The 15,714-nt window shown below is 36.4% G+C and overlaps 1 pseudogene; it reads right to left on the bottom strand.

Annotated features, from left to right (window-relative positions):
• Positions 1-301: 301 nt before the first annotated feature.
• Positions 302-15,714, bottom strand: part of LOC141507348 (calcineurin B homologous protein 1 pseudogene) — a 29,490-nt pseudogene continuing 14,077 nt past the window's right edge.

The following is a 15,714-nucleotide window of genomic DNA, read 5'->3' as shown; positions in this document are numbered from 1 at the left end:
AAAGGGCTTTGCTGGCTCTTTGGGGTTGGGGGTGGGGATGGGGAATGAGGGAGTGTGGGATTCCCTCCTTCCCTTTCTCAAACTGATGGATTTATAGCTGACGACAGCACAAAAAGGAAAGTCAATATTGATAAATGGAGAATTGTGGAGGGAGAAACTGAATAGAGCAGGAGAGCCCAGGGGTACCATTCAATCCTTAGTGCCCTGTTTCTAACACCAAGGCTGGCAGGTATGTGCTGGCACAAACAGGACAGCGTTTGTCATGCAACAGCAGCAACACTTGGGAAAAGAAGGGAGCTTTAAAGGGAAATGGGGGAAAAAACTCAAGTTCTGCTTCTTAAATACAAGACAGGAACAATTTGGTCCCAGGCTATTAGTGAAGAAACCAGATGCTCATCTTCTGCTCTACATCCACCTTCTCCAAAACCTTGACAAACTCTGTGAAAGATATGGCACTGTCCCCATCCTGGTCAGCTTCTTGGATTGTCCTATCTGCGATGCTACCCAGCTGCTCATCTGAAATATTCACTCCAACCATCATGCGTAGTACCTGTAACAATTCATCTCGGGAAATCTTGTCATCTTTATCCAAGTCATATAATAGAAAAGCAAAGTGTAGTTTATTGCTCCGGCTGTTGAGTGGCTCTGGTCCATTTACATCTTTGCTTTTCTCATTATCTTCAATGGGTCAGAAGTGAGCCAGAGTTCTCATAAATCCACAGAAGTTTACCTGGTCCTCTCCCTCAGGGAAGAAGGCATTGATGATCCAATCCCCCAGGGGGTTGATGGCAAGTTCTGGAATTCCCTGGAAGTCTTCTTGGCTGAGAGTTCCACTCTCCTTTGTCCAGGCTGGTAAACCGGCTGTAGAGAGGGTGATTTGAATGGGAAAAGCTGGTCTCCCTTTTGATCTACTCCAGCTCCTCCTCCCACAGTAACGTGGAGGCCCCTGAACACCACGGCCTGGAAGGGGGAGGGAGAGGGGAGGAAGGGAGAGGGGTCCAAGGGAAAGGCAGAGGCTCTCTGTATCTTGATTTCTTATAAAGTCAGGAGCTTCCCTCAGTTCCATTATATATCTAAAGGATTTGTTTTCTTCAGAGAGCTTTCTTATTTCTTTTTCCATCTGTCCAATTCTGCTTTTTAAAGCATTCTTCTCCTCAATAACTTTTTGAACTGTTTTATCCATTTTACCTATACTGATTTTTAACATGTTATTTTCTTCTGTGTTTCTTTGGATATCCTTGACTAAGCTGCTGACTTCTTTTTCGTGCTTTTCCTCCATCTCTCTCATTTCTTTTCCCAATTTTTCTTCTATCTGCCTCCCTTGATTTTCAAAATCTTTTTTGAGCTCTATAATAGCCTGAGCCCAATTTCCATTTTTTCTTGCAGTCTTTACATGCAAGAGCTGGTACTTCCTCATCTTCAGACTGAGTATTTTGATCCTTCTTGGGATCATAGACAATGTTTTTCTCAATGGTGTTCCGCTTTTTTTCTGTATTTACTCATTTCCCTGGACTATTCCTGGTCTTCATGGTGCTTCCTGAGCTTTTGACTATTATTGGGACACCCCCCCCCACAAAGATCTCAGTGTGTAAAGCTCTGTCTTCCTTCCTGGTTTGTGAATTACCACAAGTGCACCGCTCTGCCAGGGCTCTGAGGTGGGGGGCCCTGCTCTTCTATGGGGGGCTTAGGCTGTGATCAGGATCTGAATGTAGTCAGAGCCCCAGAGTCCTGTTCCAGATACAGAGGACATACCTCAGAATTCTTTCTCCACTCCCCTACCTAGGCTGAGTACTCTATCAATGCTCAGCTCTGCCTGCTTTTGTTTCCTGGATCTTGGCTGCCCTGGCCAAGCTGCTCGCTGAGTGCCCCGAGGGGTGGGCTTCATGTGCTTGCTCTGGCAGAGGTCCCCCACCTCCCCCCTGCTGCTGATCTTCCAAGTTGTGTCTGGTCCTCCCCCGGCTGTAGGTCAGGAAACTGCCCCTGCTGCCATAAGCCATGGCTCCCAGGCAGCCTGGGGCTGCTTCCCGGAGGCTGAAGTTCCTTCCCTCTGGCGGGCTGCTCCTCTAACCCCATGGAGAGCAGCCTTTCTACTACTTTCCAGGTTACCTTAGGCTGGAAAATTGCTTCACTGGATCTCTCTGTGGGTTCTGTCTCTCAAAAATTTAGTTAGAGTCCTTATATTATGAGATTTGAGAGAGAGAGCAACTAAGAGAGGCTCTTCTCCTGTCACCATCTTGAATCTGCACTTTTCTATACTTTCTTAAGAAAATCAAAAAAGGAATAAATCAATCCCTGAGTTATAGCACGTAGCAATTTTAAAATTTTAAAAAAAAAACTTATTTTAGGCAACGAAGTTAAGTGACTTGCCCAAGGTCACTCACTGTCTGAGGCTAGGTTTTAGCTCAGGTCCTCCTGACTCCAGTGCCGGTGCACTATCTGTTGCACCACCTAGCTGCCCCAGCATGTAGCAATATTTGAGGTATAAATGCTCACCTAGTTTGAAATGTTTCTAGCACTGACCTGATACTTCCTTTTTTCAGTAGAATAGATGCACCCCAAATCTGTTTTAGTAGAAAAATGATAAGTATTCTTGGTCTCAACTGTAAAAGATGGAATTGACCCTTCAATGGATCATTTTGGTCTTATGTCATCTTGCTTTTGTCTAGAGAATAGTTTAACATTTTTTGTGCTATGGATTCCCTTTGACAGTTATGGGCAGTCTATAGAATTCATTATAATGACTGGATTATTACAGCTGTTGACAACAGGTGGGACAGACAGCAAAGATGAATGAGTTAGAGAGGAGAGATACTTGTTCTTGAACTTGGAAAGAACCAAGTTCCTCAGTTATACCTCAGATGCTAACTTTATGGTTCTGGGTAAGTCATTTAACCTCTATCTTCCTCAGTTCCCTTATGTGTAAAACGGGGATAATAACATCTAACTCTAAGAGTTATTCTAAGGATCGTTATATAAATCATATTATTACTACCACTACTACTAATATAATATGTGGAAAGGAGAGAAGGAACTTCTCTTTGCCCTAATCATTACAATAAGAGGAAATACTTGGTAAAGGGGAAGAAACAATACTTTTGAAATAATGTTATATGTCATAGAGGGAAAAAATAACTGACTGTAGTCAAATAGGTGCTCTAGAATATAGGAAATAAAAATAACATTGTTGTTGTTCAGCTGTTTCAATCATGTCCTTGTCTTCATGATCCATTTGAGGTTTTCATGAGAAAGACACTAAGAGGGATTTGCCATTTTTTTCCCCCTGGAGAGTCTGGTTGTTAAACCATTACTGGCCTACCTCTGTATTGCGCTATAAACAATTCTTGAGCACAGAAAGGGTGTTTTAGGAGATTCAGGGAATGGAGATCACCAAGATGATGGCCTGGTAACTGTAAACTCATAATAGCCTTAACAATACTAATAATAACTGCAATTCATATAACACTTTAACATTTGCAAGTTGCTTTACATTTGTTATCTAATTTGAGCTTCACTATACCCCAACTTACAAGGCTAAAGAGAACATTAAGAGCTTAAAAAGCTATATTTGTATCAAGGCAAGGAAAGAGGAAGGGCTAGATAGATTAATTGCTTGCAGCAGCTGATATGTCAATTGACAATAGAGAAGAAGTGGAAGTAATTAAATGCTATTTTGCTTTAGTAACTTTTTTTTAAGAAGAATGATCTTCAGATGTTGGAGGATAGAACAAACATGGCTAAGAGCAAATTGGCACTGAAGATAAATGAGGAAATAGTAGGACAAGATTTAAGGCTGCTTAAAAACTGGAATCAGTCTAATATCCTGGTTTTTTTTAAAGAGGGAAGGATGGGAATTTCACAAATAGACAGATTATAGTATTGATCTTAACTAAAATTAACAGCTGTTTATACACACAGAGACATTGCCAAACAATTTATTTCTAAATAACTTAGTCTCCAAAATGACAAGAACAGAAGATTGAAGAAGGGACAAGTAATAGAAGATGAAAATAAAAATGCTGAATGATCTTGTAAAATGAGTTTTAGGAGGGCTTAAAATTCAGAATAAGGTGAGGAGTCAAAAGAACATCTAAGGATAGCAAGATGTTATTTTTAAAAAGGTTATGCTGGGGTGTGGGGTTGGAATAGGAGCAAAGAAAGGACAGAACTTTTGCTGGGAGTTGGATGGAATGATGTGACTGATGATTGGATAAAGGTAGAGATAATCAAACTCTTTATTTTACTTCTGTTTTTTCTACCAAGGAGAATATGCTTTTGATTGAACAAAAAGAAGAAAAAAAGGATAATAGGGAATGGATACACAAGAGAGGTAAAGAATAAGAGATCACATTAAAGGGATCAATTTACCTAGGCATATGAACTAGAGCCTCGAATATTCTATGAACTATTGGACACAATTGTTGATCCATTATCAGAGATCTTTAAAATATTGTAAAGAATAAATAAACTATATTAGCACTGGAGAAGTGCAAATTTTCAGAAAAAGAAAAGTCAACTTGACTTTTTTGATTTCTGACAAAATTTTAAAATATACTTATTCTGCCCTGGTCAGACGATAAATGGAGTACAGTGTTCAATTCTGGATATCACATTTTATGACATCTAAAAAGTTGGAGTATATCCATAGAAGTGCAACCAGTATTGTGAAAGATCTTACATTTAAGCCAAAGGATAAACATACTAAGGTATGTTTAAATTGGAGAAGATTTTTGGGGAATATGGTAGCTGTCCTTAGGCATCTGAAAGTCTGTGGTCTCAAAGGGAGATTAGCCAGATTGCTTGGTCATTGAGGAATGAACAAAAATTAGTTTGTAGAAGTTGCAAAATGGAAAATTAAGGTTTAAAATTTTTAAAAATAATTATAGCCATCCAAAGGGAATTATAGAACCATACTCACTGTACTATTTGTTTATTCAGGGATTTCTTGCCTCACCTGAAGTTCTTCACCATGGAAGAACCTACAATTTTCATAGCATACTCACCGCAGAATATCTCTCTGAAAGGTTACCTCCCCCCTTTCCCATAAGTGAGACCCTCCTGGAGTTTCTATTTTGTGATGGGCCTCAGGCTGGCCTACCTTTCATTCTCCTTTTGTTCCTGATTTCCTCTGAAATCATATTCTTGTATTAAGTCCTTTTATATTTCTCCTCTTTTTTTAAAAGGGTTTTATTTTTTGCAAGGCAAATGGGGTTAATTGGATTACCCAAGGCCACCCAGCTAGGTAATTATTAAGTGTCTGAGGCTGGATTTGAACTCAGGTACCTCTGACTCCAGGGCCAGTGCTCTATCCACTGCATCACCTAGCTGCCCCTATTTCTCCTCTTTTTCCTCTTTTTTTGTGTGTTGTCTTTCACCATTAGAATGTAAATTCCTTACTATACCCAAAGGAAAATCAAATTGTGTATATATACCACTACTGAGTCTGTGTCTCAAAGATATAAAAAAAGAAGGACCTACAAGGATCAACATATTTATAGCAGCTCTTTCTATGGTGGCAAAAAATAGAAAATCGAGGGAATGTACATCACCTGGGGAATGGTGGGACAAATTTGGTATATGAATTGTAGTGGAATACTATTGTTCTTTAAGAAATGATGAGTAGGCTGATTTCAGAAAAACCTGAAAAACTTGTATGAACTGATCCTGAGTGAAGTGAGCAAAACCAGGAAAATATTGTATGCATTAGCAACAACATTGTTTGATGATTTACTATGATATCTCTTCTCACCAACACAATGTTCCAATACAATTCCAAAAAGATTCATGATGGAAAATGCTTTCTACATACAGAGAAAAAAATTATGGAGTCAGATTGAAACATACTATTTTCAATTTTTTGGGGGGAGGGTTTCCTTTTTATTCTGAATCTTCTTTCACAACATGAATAATGTAGAAATTTGGTTATGTGATTGCACATGTATAACCTATATAAGATTGCTTGCTGTTTGGGGGAGAAAAGGTTGGAAGGACAAAGGGAGGAAAAAATCTGAAACTCAAAATCTTATAGAAAAGACTCTTGTAAATTATCTTTATATATAATTGGAAAAAATAAAATATTATTTATAATAAAAGAATGTAAATTCCTAGACAGTAGGGACAGTCTTTCCTTTGGCTTATATTTCTATGCCCAGGACTTAGCATAGTGCTTGGCACTTCCTTCCTTCCTTCCTTCCTTCCTTCCTTCCTTCCTTCCTTCCTTCCTTCCTTCCTTCCTTCTGAACAAATGTATTATAATCATTTGTTCAACTTGATAGAAATTGTTCATCTTTTTAGAATATGAAATGTACAAGATGACTCCACTCCTGAGGTTTCTTAAGTTTCTGATATTTTGTAAACATTCTAAAATATATTATTGAGCATATACTTAGTAGAACTTAAAGAGAAAAGTGGTGATCACTTGGAATCAATAAGGATTCACATAAAAAAATGTTTATTAATGATATCTTTGCAGTACAATGAAGATATGAAATTTGGTTAGTACATTTTAGAAGATTCAAGATGTTTTGAATTTCTGTATCAGTCAATGTTGATTAATATAAAACTGGAAAGGCGATTGTAGTGGAATAACCATTATAGAGAAGAGAATTGAATTCATGCCAGCTGAAAGAATTGAAGATGTTTAGCTTACAAAGTCGAACTTTAAGTGATATATGTTATAGTTGAAATTATGTGATTGGAATGGGGATACTTATGGAAATTCTCTTCCCTCCTCCATTGAACTGGATTTATTTTCTTCTTTTTTGTAAGGCAAACAGTGTTAACTGGCTTGCCCAAGGCCACACAGCTAGGTAATTATTAAGTGTCTGAGACCGGATTTGAACCCAGGCACTCCTGACTCCAGGGCTGGTGCTTTATCCACTACGCCACCTAGCCACCCCTGGATTTATTTTCTTGAAACTCAACATGTGCTCTAACACCCTCTAATTGGAAGGGAATCTTGCCATAGATGTGTGCAATAAGAGACTTCCCTTTCTATTCATTCAGATCGCCACCATCTAAGTTCAGACCCTCATTCACTTTCATCCAGTCTATTGCAATAGCTTTCCAAGTAGTTTGCCTGTCTTGAGTTTTTCTTCACTTCCATCCATTATCCACTTAGTTGACAAAATAATTTTTCTGAAAGCATAGGCCTGACTATAATATGGCCTATTCAACAAACTCTATTGACTCACTTTTACTTCCAGGGAAACTGGAAAACTTCCAGAACTCTTACTGAAAGAACTCTTAATGAAGCCTATAAACAGACTTTAACACAACAGAACCCACAAAAAACCAGAATGAAACAAGGTCTCAACTCAGGATATCATGAAGGAACTTCAGAAAACATCAGTCTCAAAGTGGATGAAAGAGAATGTAATCCAGCATAGGTGGGAGAACTGGAAAGGCAACAGGAGACTCTGCCACAGTGTAACTCAGGTCCTAACTCAGCAAATCAATAGTACAGTGAGTCAGAAGTGAGGGTCCTAATTTCACCTTGGAAGGAAACATTTAATACAAGGAATGTTAGTGAAACAGACAGGACTAGGTCAGGCAACCCTAATGCAGGGAACAAACCATGAACAATTGAAACACAATAGACAACTGCATAGGCAAGTGGGAAACCAGGCACCAGACCCCAGTTCCAGCATAAAAGACTTGGAACTGTGCCCCCTGTGTCCCAGGAATAGAGCTCAACAATCAAAATGAGCAAAAAACAAAAAGAGTGCTAACCATAGATATCCACTATTTTAATAAGGATAATAAAAATGCCATCTTAGAAGAGAAAGGCAGTGACAAACTACCTACATAGGAAAAGAAATCAACTCCTTTAAAAGTACAAATTGTCAACTGAAAAAAGAATATAACTCATCTAAAAATAAAATTAATCAACTGGAAAAGAAAACATAAAAGCTAACTGAAGAAAATAATACCATTAAAAACCAGAATTGGATAAATGGAAACTAATGACTCTATGAGAAGTAAGATTCCATCAAAGAAAACCAAAAGGTTGAAAAATAGAAGAAAATATAAAGTACCTCTTAAGAAAACTACTGACCTAGCACTTAGATCCAAAAGAAATAATTTATGAATTGTTAAGAAAAAGAGCCTGAACAATATCTTGCAAGAAATTATCATGGAAAAATGCCCTAATATTCTAGAATAAGAAGACAAAATAATCTTTGAAAGAATCCATCAATCATCCCAGAAAAAGATTATGGAATAAAAACTCCAAGGATTACTGTAGCCAAATTTCAGAACTATCAGTTAAAGGAGATAATACTGCAAACACACACACACACACACACACACACACACACACACACTGAATTTAACCACAGACCTACAGGCAGTATTACATAGGACTTATCAGTTTTAACATTAAAGGATTGGAGGGCCTGGAGTTTGATATTCTAGAGGGTAAAAGATCATGGATTACAACCAAGAATCAACTTCCCAGCAAAATTCTACATATCTTTCAGGGAAAAAGTTGGATTTTCAGTGAAATAGAGGACATTCAAACTTATCTGATAAAATGACAGAACTGAAAAGAAAATTTGATCTTCAAATATAAGACTCAAGAGATTCATACAAAAGTGTACAGAAAGGGGAAGACACTTAAGAGTTTCTGGGTTTTGTTGCTAGAACTTCCATTAAGAAACACTAAGAACTCTTAAGAAATATATTTCTCTTAGGATAATTAAAAGAAATATAATTAGAGGATATGGATATAGGTAAATCTTGAAAGTGATGATACTTCAGATACTTTAGTACATGAGACTCATATTGATTTTGGGATAGTTGGAAAGAATGTACTTAGAGGTTGTAGGTCTAAATGGATTATAAAGTGATTTTACTTGTGGTGATACTTTAACTCATGATAGTTGTATTTTTATAGGGATAGTTAGATAGAGTGTAGTTAGAAAGTGGGTGTTGGCATGAAGTGATTATGAGGTAATGATACTTATAAATCAATCAATCAAGCAATCAATCATCTCTTGAGAACAGTACAATCAATCAATCAATCAATCAGTCATGTCTTTGAAACATTACTTCTATCAGAACAGATAAAAAAGAATATTCCTTGATGGAGATTGTGAGTATGACAGGTATAAAACAATTAAGACATGAGAAGAAGGATTATACTGAGAAGAGAGGCATTAGGGGGACAATTTAAAGAGGCACAAAGTACCTAATACAGTAGAGGAAAATAAGAGGATGTGAATACTGAATAACTTTTACTCTCAATAGACTTGATTCAAAGAGGGAATAACATATTCTACCCTACAGGGATGTAGGGGCAGAGAAGGGGAAAAAGTGGGAAGAATCAGATGAAATAAAGGTAAAGTTAAAGTTAATAAAAGTAAAAATGGAAAGGGAGAAGGAAAAGGAAGAGGGCTAATAGACAGGAGGTTGATTGAGAGGCATCTGTCAGAAGTAAAACACTGGTGAGGATTTATCCAGGGAAAGGTAAGAGAAGAGTATGGAGGGAAGATAGGATGGAGGAAGATACAGAGTTAGTAATCATAGTTGTAAATATGAATGAGATGAATTTTACTGTAAATAGAAGAGGAGAGCAGTGTGGATTAAAAATCAAAATTGTACAATATGTTGTTTACAAGCAACACATTTGAAGCAGAGAGATACACTCAAGGTAAAGATAACTGACTGGAGCAGAATATATTATGTTTCAATTGAAGTTAAAAGAAAAGCAAAGTTAGCAATTCTGATCTCAGATAAAGGAAATACAAAAATAGTTTTAATTAAATGGGACAAGGTAGGAAACTACATCTTATTAAAAGGTGCCATAGACCATGAAGTAATATTAATATAGCACATAATATATACCAAGTATTATAGCATTTATATTCTTAGAGAAGTTAAATAAGTAACAGGGAGTCATAGACAAAAAAATTATATTAGTCACAGATCTTAACCTCCTTCACACAGAATTAGAAATATATAACAACAAAATAAAAAACAAAATAAATATGGACACTTCCAGCCAAGATGGCATTGAGAAGCCAGGTCCAGATCTTCCCTCATTAACAATATGAAACAAACCTCTTATTTGAAGTTCTAGCAACAAAACCCAGAAAGAGAAGCTATAAAAACAACAGGTACCTCAAGGTCTGCCTTCAGGGATTGGGGGTATGGTAAGTGCAGAATGCCAACAGTCAGTAGAGGAAGGGCAAGAGTAAGACTAATCTAAGATGAGCCTCAGGGGCTTTCGCTGTGGGAAGCACTTCTCTGTGGGAACCACTTTGTTTAGAGAAACAAGCAGAGAGTGGAGGCATGGCCATAGCACTGAAAACCTGATACTTACAAGAAGGCTTGGAGAGTAGACTCCAGCCTCTAGCAACACCCACTAACCAGGAGAAGGTATTATATTCAGTGAGAAAAGCCTTCAAAACCCCCTACTAGTCACTTAGTGAGCAACACATTAGCACCCCTCTACTGGCCAGGTTTACTCAGTGAGTAAAGTCCTTAGGGATGACAATACCAAACCTCTGTGAACCAGCCCCTCACCAAACACAAGATCTAAGGAAAATGAAGAAAGGCCATCAGAAAGCTTGGACCATAGAAAAATTCCTAGAAGGAAAAGACCATCCTAACTCAGAGAGACATAGAACTCCTGAGGAGAATATGATTTGATCTCCAGCACAGAAAGATTTCCTTGAAGATTATCAGGAAGGAGTTTAAAAGTCAATTGGAAAATTTGGGAAAAGAATCCCAAGAGAAAATGAATACCTTGCAACAAGAAAACAAATCCTTGGAAAATACAAATGGATGAATGTAAAAAGAAAATAATTCTCTCAAAACCTCAAATGATGAAGCAGAGAGATACATGTAGAGTAAAGGTAAAAGGTTGGAGCAAAATATATTTTGCTTCAGCTGAAGTAGAAAAAGCAGGGGTAGCAATCCTTATCTCAGACAAAGCAGCAGCAAAAATAGATAGTGTTAAAAGAGATAAGGAAGGAAACTATATCCTCCTAAAAGGTACCATAGACAATAAAGTCATTTCAATATTGAATATATATGCACCCAGTGGGACAGCATCCAAATTCTTAGAGGAGAAGCTGAAAAAATTACAGGAAGACACAGACAGCAAAACTCTACTAGTAGGAGAACTCAACCTCCCGCTATCAGATCTAGATAAATCAAATCATAAAACAAACAAGAAAGAAATTAGGGAGGTAAATAGATTGTTAGAAAAATTAGATATGGTAGATTTATGGAGGAAACTGAATGGGGATAGAAAGCAATATACCTTTTTCTTTGCAGTACATGGAACTTATACAAAAATTGACGATGTACTAGGACATAAAAACCTAATGATCAACTGCAGAAAGGCAGAAGTAGTGAATACATCTTTCCCAGATCACAATGCAATAATAGTCATATGTAATACTGGGCCAAGGAGATATAGACCCAGAACAAATTGGAAACTGAATAACCCCATTTTAAAAAGTGAGTGGACCAAAAAAACAAATTATAGAAAAAATTAACTGTTTTATCATAGATAATGATAATAATGAAACAACACACCAAAACCTATGGGATTCATTCAAAGTAAGTCTCAGGGGATATATTATAGCTCTAAATGCTTATATGAATAAATTGGAGAGAGAGGAAATCAATGAACTAAACATGCAACTAAAAAAATTAGAGAAAGAACAAATCAAAAATCCCCAATTAAGTACTAAATTAGAAATTCTAAAAATTAAAGGATAAATTAATAAAATTGAAAGCAAAAAACTATTGAATTAATAAATAAAACCAAAAGTTGGTATTATGAAAAAAACAATAAAATTGATAAACCTCTGGTCAATTTGATTAAAAAAAGAAAGAAGAAAATCAAATTGCTAGTATCATAAATGAAAAAGGTGAACTCACCACCGATGAGGAGGAAATTAAAGTAATAATTCAAAATTATTTTGCCCAACTCTATGCCAATAAATTTGATAATCTAAGTGAAATGGATGAATATTTACAAAAATATAAGTTTCCCAGGTTAAATGAAGAAGAGATTAAATACCTAAACAACCCTATATCAGAAAAAGAAATTCAACAAGCCATTATTGAACTCCCTAAAAGAAATCTCCAGGGCCTGATGGATTCACAAGTGAATTCTACCAAATGTTTAAGGAACAATTGGTTCCAATTCTATATAAACTCTTTGGAAAAATAGGGAAAGATGGAACTCTGCCTAACTCTTTCTATGAAACCAATATGCTGCTATTACCTAAACCAGGAAGAGTTAAAACAGAGAAAGAAAATTATAGACTTATTTCCCTGATGAATATAGATACAAAAATCCTAAATAAAATCTTAGCAAAATGATTACAAGTTATCACTGGGATAATACATTATGATCAAGTAGGATTTATTCCAGGAATGCAGGGTTGGGTTCAATATTAGGAAAACTGTTAATATACTCAATTATATCAACAACAAACCTATCAGAAATCATATGATCATATAAATAGATGCTGAAAAACCTTTTAACAAAATACAGCATCCATTCCTATTAAAAACACTAGAGAGTGTAGGAATAAATGGACTGTTCCCTTAAATAATTAGCAGTATCTATCTGAAACCATCAACAAGCATTATATTCAATGGGGAGAGGCTAGATGCATTTCCAATAAGATCAGGGATGAAACAAGGGTGCCCATTATTACCACTACTATTCAATAATGTATTAGAAATGTTAGCATCAGCAATTGGAGAAGAAAAAGAAATTGAAGGAATTAGAATTGGGAAGGAAGAGACAAAACTCTCACTCTTTGCAGATGATATAATGGTCTACCTAGAGAATCCCAAGAAATCATCCAAAAAACTACTGGAAACAATTAGCAATTTTAGCAAAGTTGCAGGTTATAAAACAAACCCTCATAAATCCTCAACTTTTCTATATAAGTCTAGCAAGATATAGCAGGAAGAGCTAGAAAGAGAAATCCCATTTGAAGTAACCTCAGACAATATAAAATACTTGGGAGTCTATTCCCCAATACAGACTCAGAATCTTTTTGAAAACAATTATAAAACACTTCTCACACAAATTAAATCAGATGTAAATAACTGGGCAAATATCAACTGCTTATGGATAGGTAGAGCTAATATAATAAAATTGACAATTCTACAAAAACTAAGTTACCTGTTTAGTGCCCTACCAATCAAAATTCCAAAAAATTACTTTAAGGAGTTAAAAAAATTGTAAATAATTTCATATGGAGAAATAAAAAGTCAAGAATTGCCAGGAGCTTAATGAAAAAAAAAGTGCAAAAGAAGGTGGCTTAGCCCTACCTGATCTAAAATTATATTATAAAGCATCAGTCATGAAAACTGTTTGGTATTGGCTAAGAAATAGAGTGGTGGACCAGTGGCATAGACTAGGTGTAAAAGCAGATGATTATAGTAAGCTCCTGTTTGATAAACCCAAACTGTCTGGTCATTGGGATAAAAACTCCCTCTTTGATAAAAATTGTGGGAAAATTGGAAGTTAGCATGGAAGAAACTTAGATTAGACCAACACCTCACACCCTTTACCAAGATAAGATCCAAATGGTTACAGGACATAGACATAAAAAACAATAGTATAAGCAAATTAGAAGATCAAGGACTAGTCTACCTGTCAGATCTATGGAAAGGGGAACAGTTTATGACTAAGGAAGAGTTGGAGAACATCACTAAAAACCAATTAGATGATTTCAATTACATTAAATTAAAAAGCTTTTGCACAGATAAAACCAATGTAACCAAGATCAAAAGAAATGTGGGAAATTGGGAAACAATCTTTACAACTAATGGTTCTGACAAAGGACTTGTTTCTAAAATATACAGAGAACTGAGTCATATTTTTAAAACAAAAAGCCATTCCCCAATTGACAAATGGTCAAAGGATATGCAAAGGCAATTTACAGATGAGGAGATCAAAGTAATCCATAGCCACATGGAAAAAATGCTCTAAATCATTAATTATTAGAGAAATGCAAATTAAAGCTTCTCTGAGGTACCACCTCATACCTCTCAGATTGGTCAGTATGACCAGGAAGGATAATGATCATTGTTGGAAGGGATGTGGGAAATCTGGGACACTATTACACTGTTGGTGGAGCTGTGAACTCATCCAACCCTTCTGGAGAGCTATTTGTAACTATGCCCAAAGGGCAACAAATATGTGCATACCCTTTGACCCAGCAATACCACTATTGGGTATATACCATGAAGAGATGATGAAAAACGGTAAAAACATTACTTGTACAAAAATATTTATAGCAGCCCTGTTTGTAGTGGCAAAGAATTGGAAATCCAGTAAATGTCCTTCAATTGGGGAATGGCTTAGCAAACTGTGGTATATGTATGTCATGGAACACTATTGTTCTATTAGAAACCAGGAGGGATGGGAACTCAGGGAAACCTGGAGGGATTTGCATGAACTGATGCTGAGTGAGATGAGCAGAACCAGAAAAACAGTGTACACCCTAACAGCAACATGGGAGTGATGTTCAACCCTGAAGGACTTGCTCATTCCATCAGTGCAACAACTGGGAACAATTTTGGGCTGTCTGCAAAGGAGAGTACCATCTGTATCCAGATAAGGAGCTATGGAGTTCGAACAAAGTGCAAAGACTATTCCCTTTAATTTAGAAATAAAACCAGATAGCTTATTGTCTGATCCTGTTAACTCTTAGACTTCACTTTAAGTATATGATTTCTCTCTCATCACACCCAATTTGGAACAAGGTACAACATGGAAACAAAGTAAAGACTGACAGAGTGCTTTCTGTGGGGGGGGAGGGGGAGGGAAGCAAGATTGGGGGAAAAATGTAAAACTCAAATAATATCTTTAATAAAAATAAATTAAAAAAAACTTCAAATGATCAAAGGGAAAACTCTTACAAAAATAGAATTGACCAAATGGAAAAGGAGTAGCAAAATGTTAGTGAAGAAAATTCTTTCCTAAAAAAAGAATGGAGTCTATGGAAACCAATGACATCATAAGACAACAAGAATTTGTTAAACAAAACCAAAAAATTGAAAAAATAGAAGAAAATGCTAAATATCTCTTCAGCAAAACCACTAAACTCGAGAATAGATCAAGAAAAGGTAACCTAAAAATTATTGGTCTTCCTGAAAACATTGAAGAGAAAAAAAAGCCTGGACTCAGTATTACAGGATTTTGTGATAGAAAACTGCCTTGATATCTTGGAACTTGAGGGCAAAACAGTTATTGAAAAAAATGCATTGAACCCCTCTGGAAAGGGATCCCAAAATGAATACACCAAGGAATATTGTAGCCAAAATACAGAACTATCAGATAAAAGAGAAAATCTCAAAACAGCCAGAAAGAAACAACTTAAATACAAGGAGCCAGAGAAAGCTTTACATAGGACCTGGCAACATCAACATTAAGGGATCAAAGGGCCTGGAATGCAATTTTCTGAAAAGCAAGGGAGCTTGGTATGCAGTCAAGAATCCACTATCTGGCAAATCTGAGTCTTCTCTTCCAGGGGAATAGATGGACATTTAATGAAATAGGAGACTTCCAACTTTTCCTGAAGAAAAGACTAGAGCTTAATAGAAAATTTGGACTACAGATAGGAGACTCAAGAGACACATGAAAAGGTAAAATTTAAAAAAGGGTAGGGAAGGGGAATAAATTATTATCAAATAAGATGAAAGTGACAATATCCCTACCTGGAAGAAAGACTT

This window comes from Macrotis lagotis, chromosome 1 (genome assembly GCF_037893015.1).
Source record: "Macrotis lagotis isolate mMagLag1 chromosome 1, bilby.v1.9.chrom.fasta, whole genome shotgun sequence".
Taxonomy (NCBI): Eukaryota; Metazoa; Chordata; class Mammalia; order Peramelemorphia; family Peramelidae; genus Macrotis; species Macrotis lagotis.
This window is presented reverse-complemented; position numbering and strand designations above follow the sequence as displayed.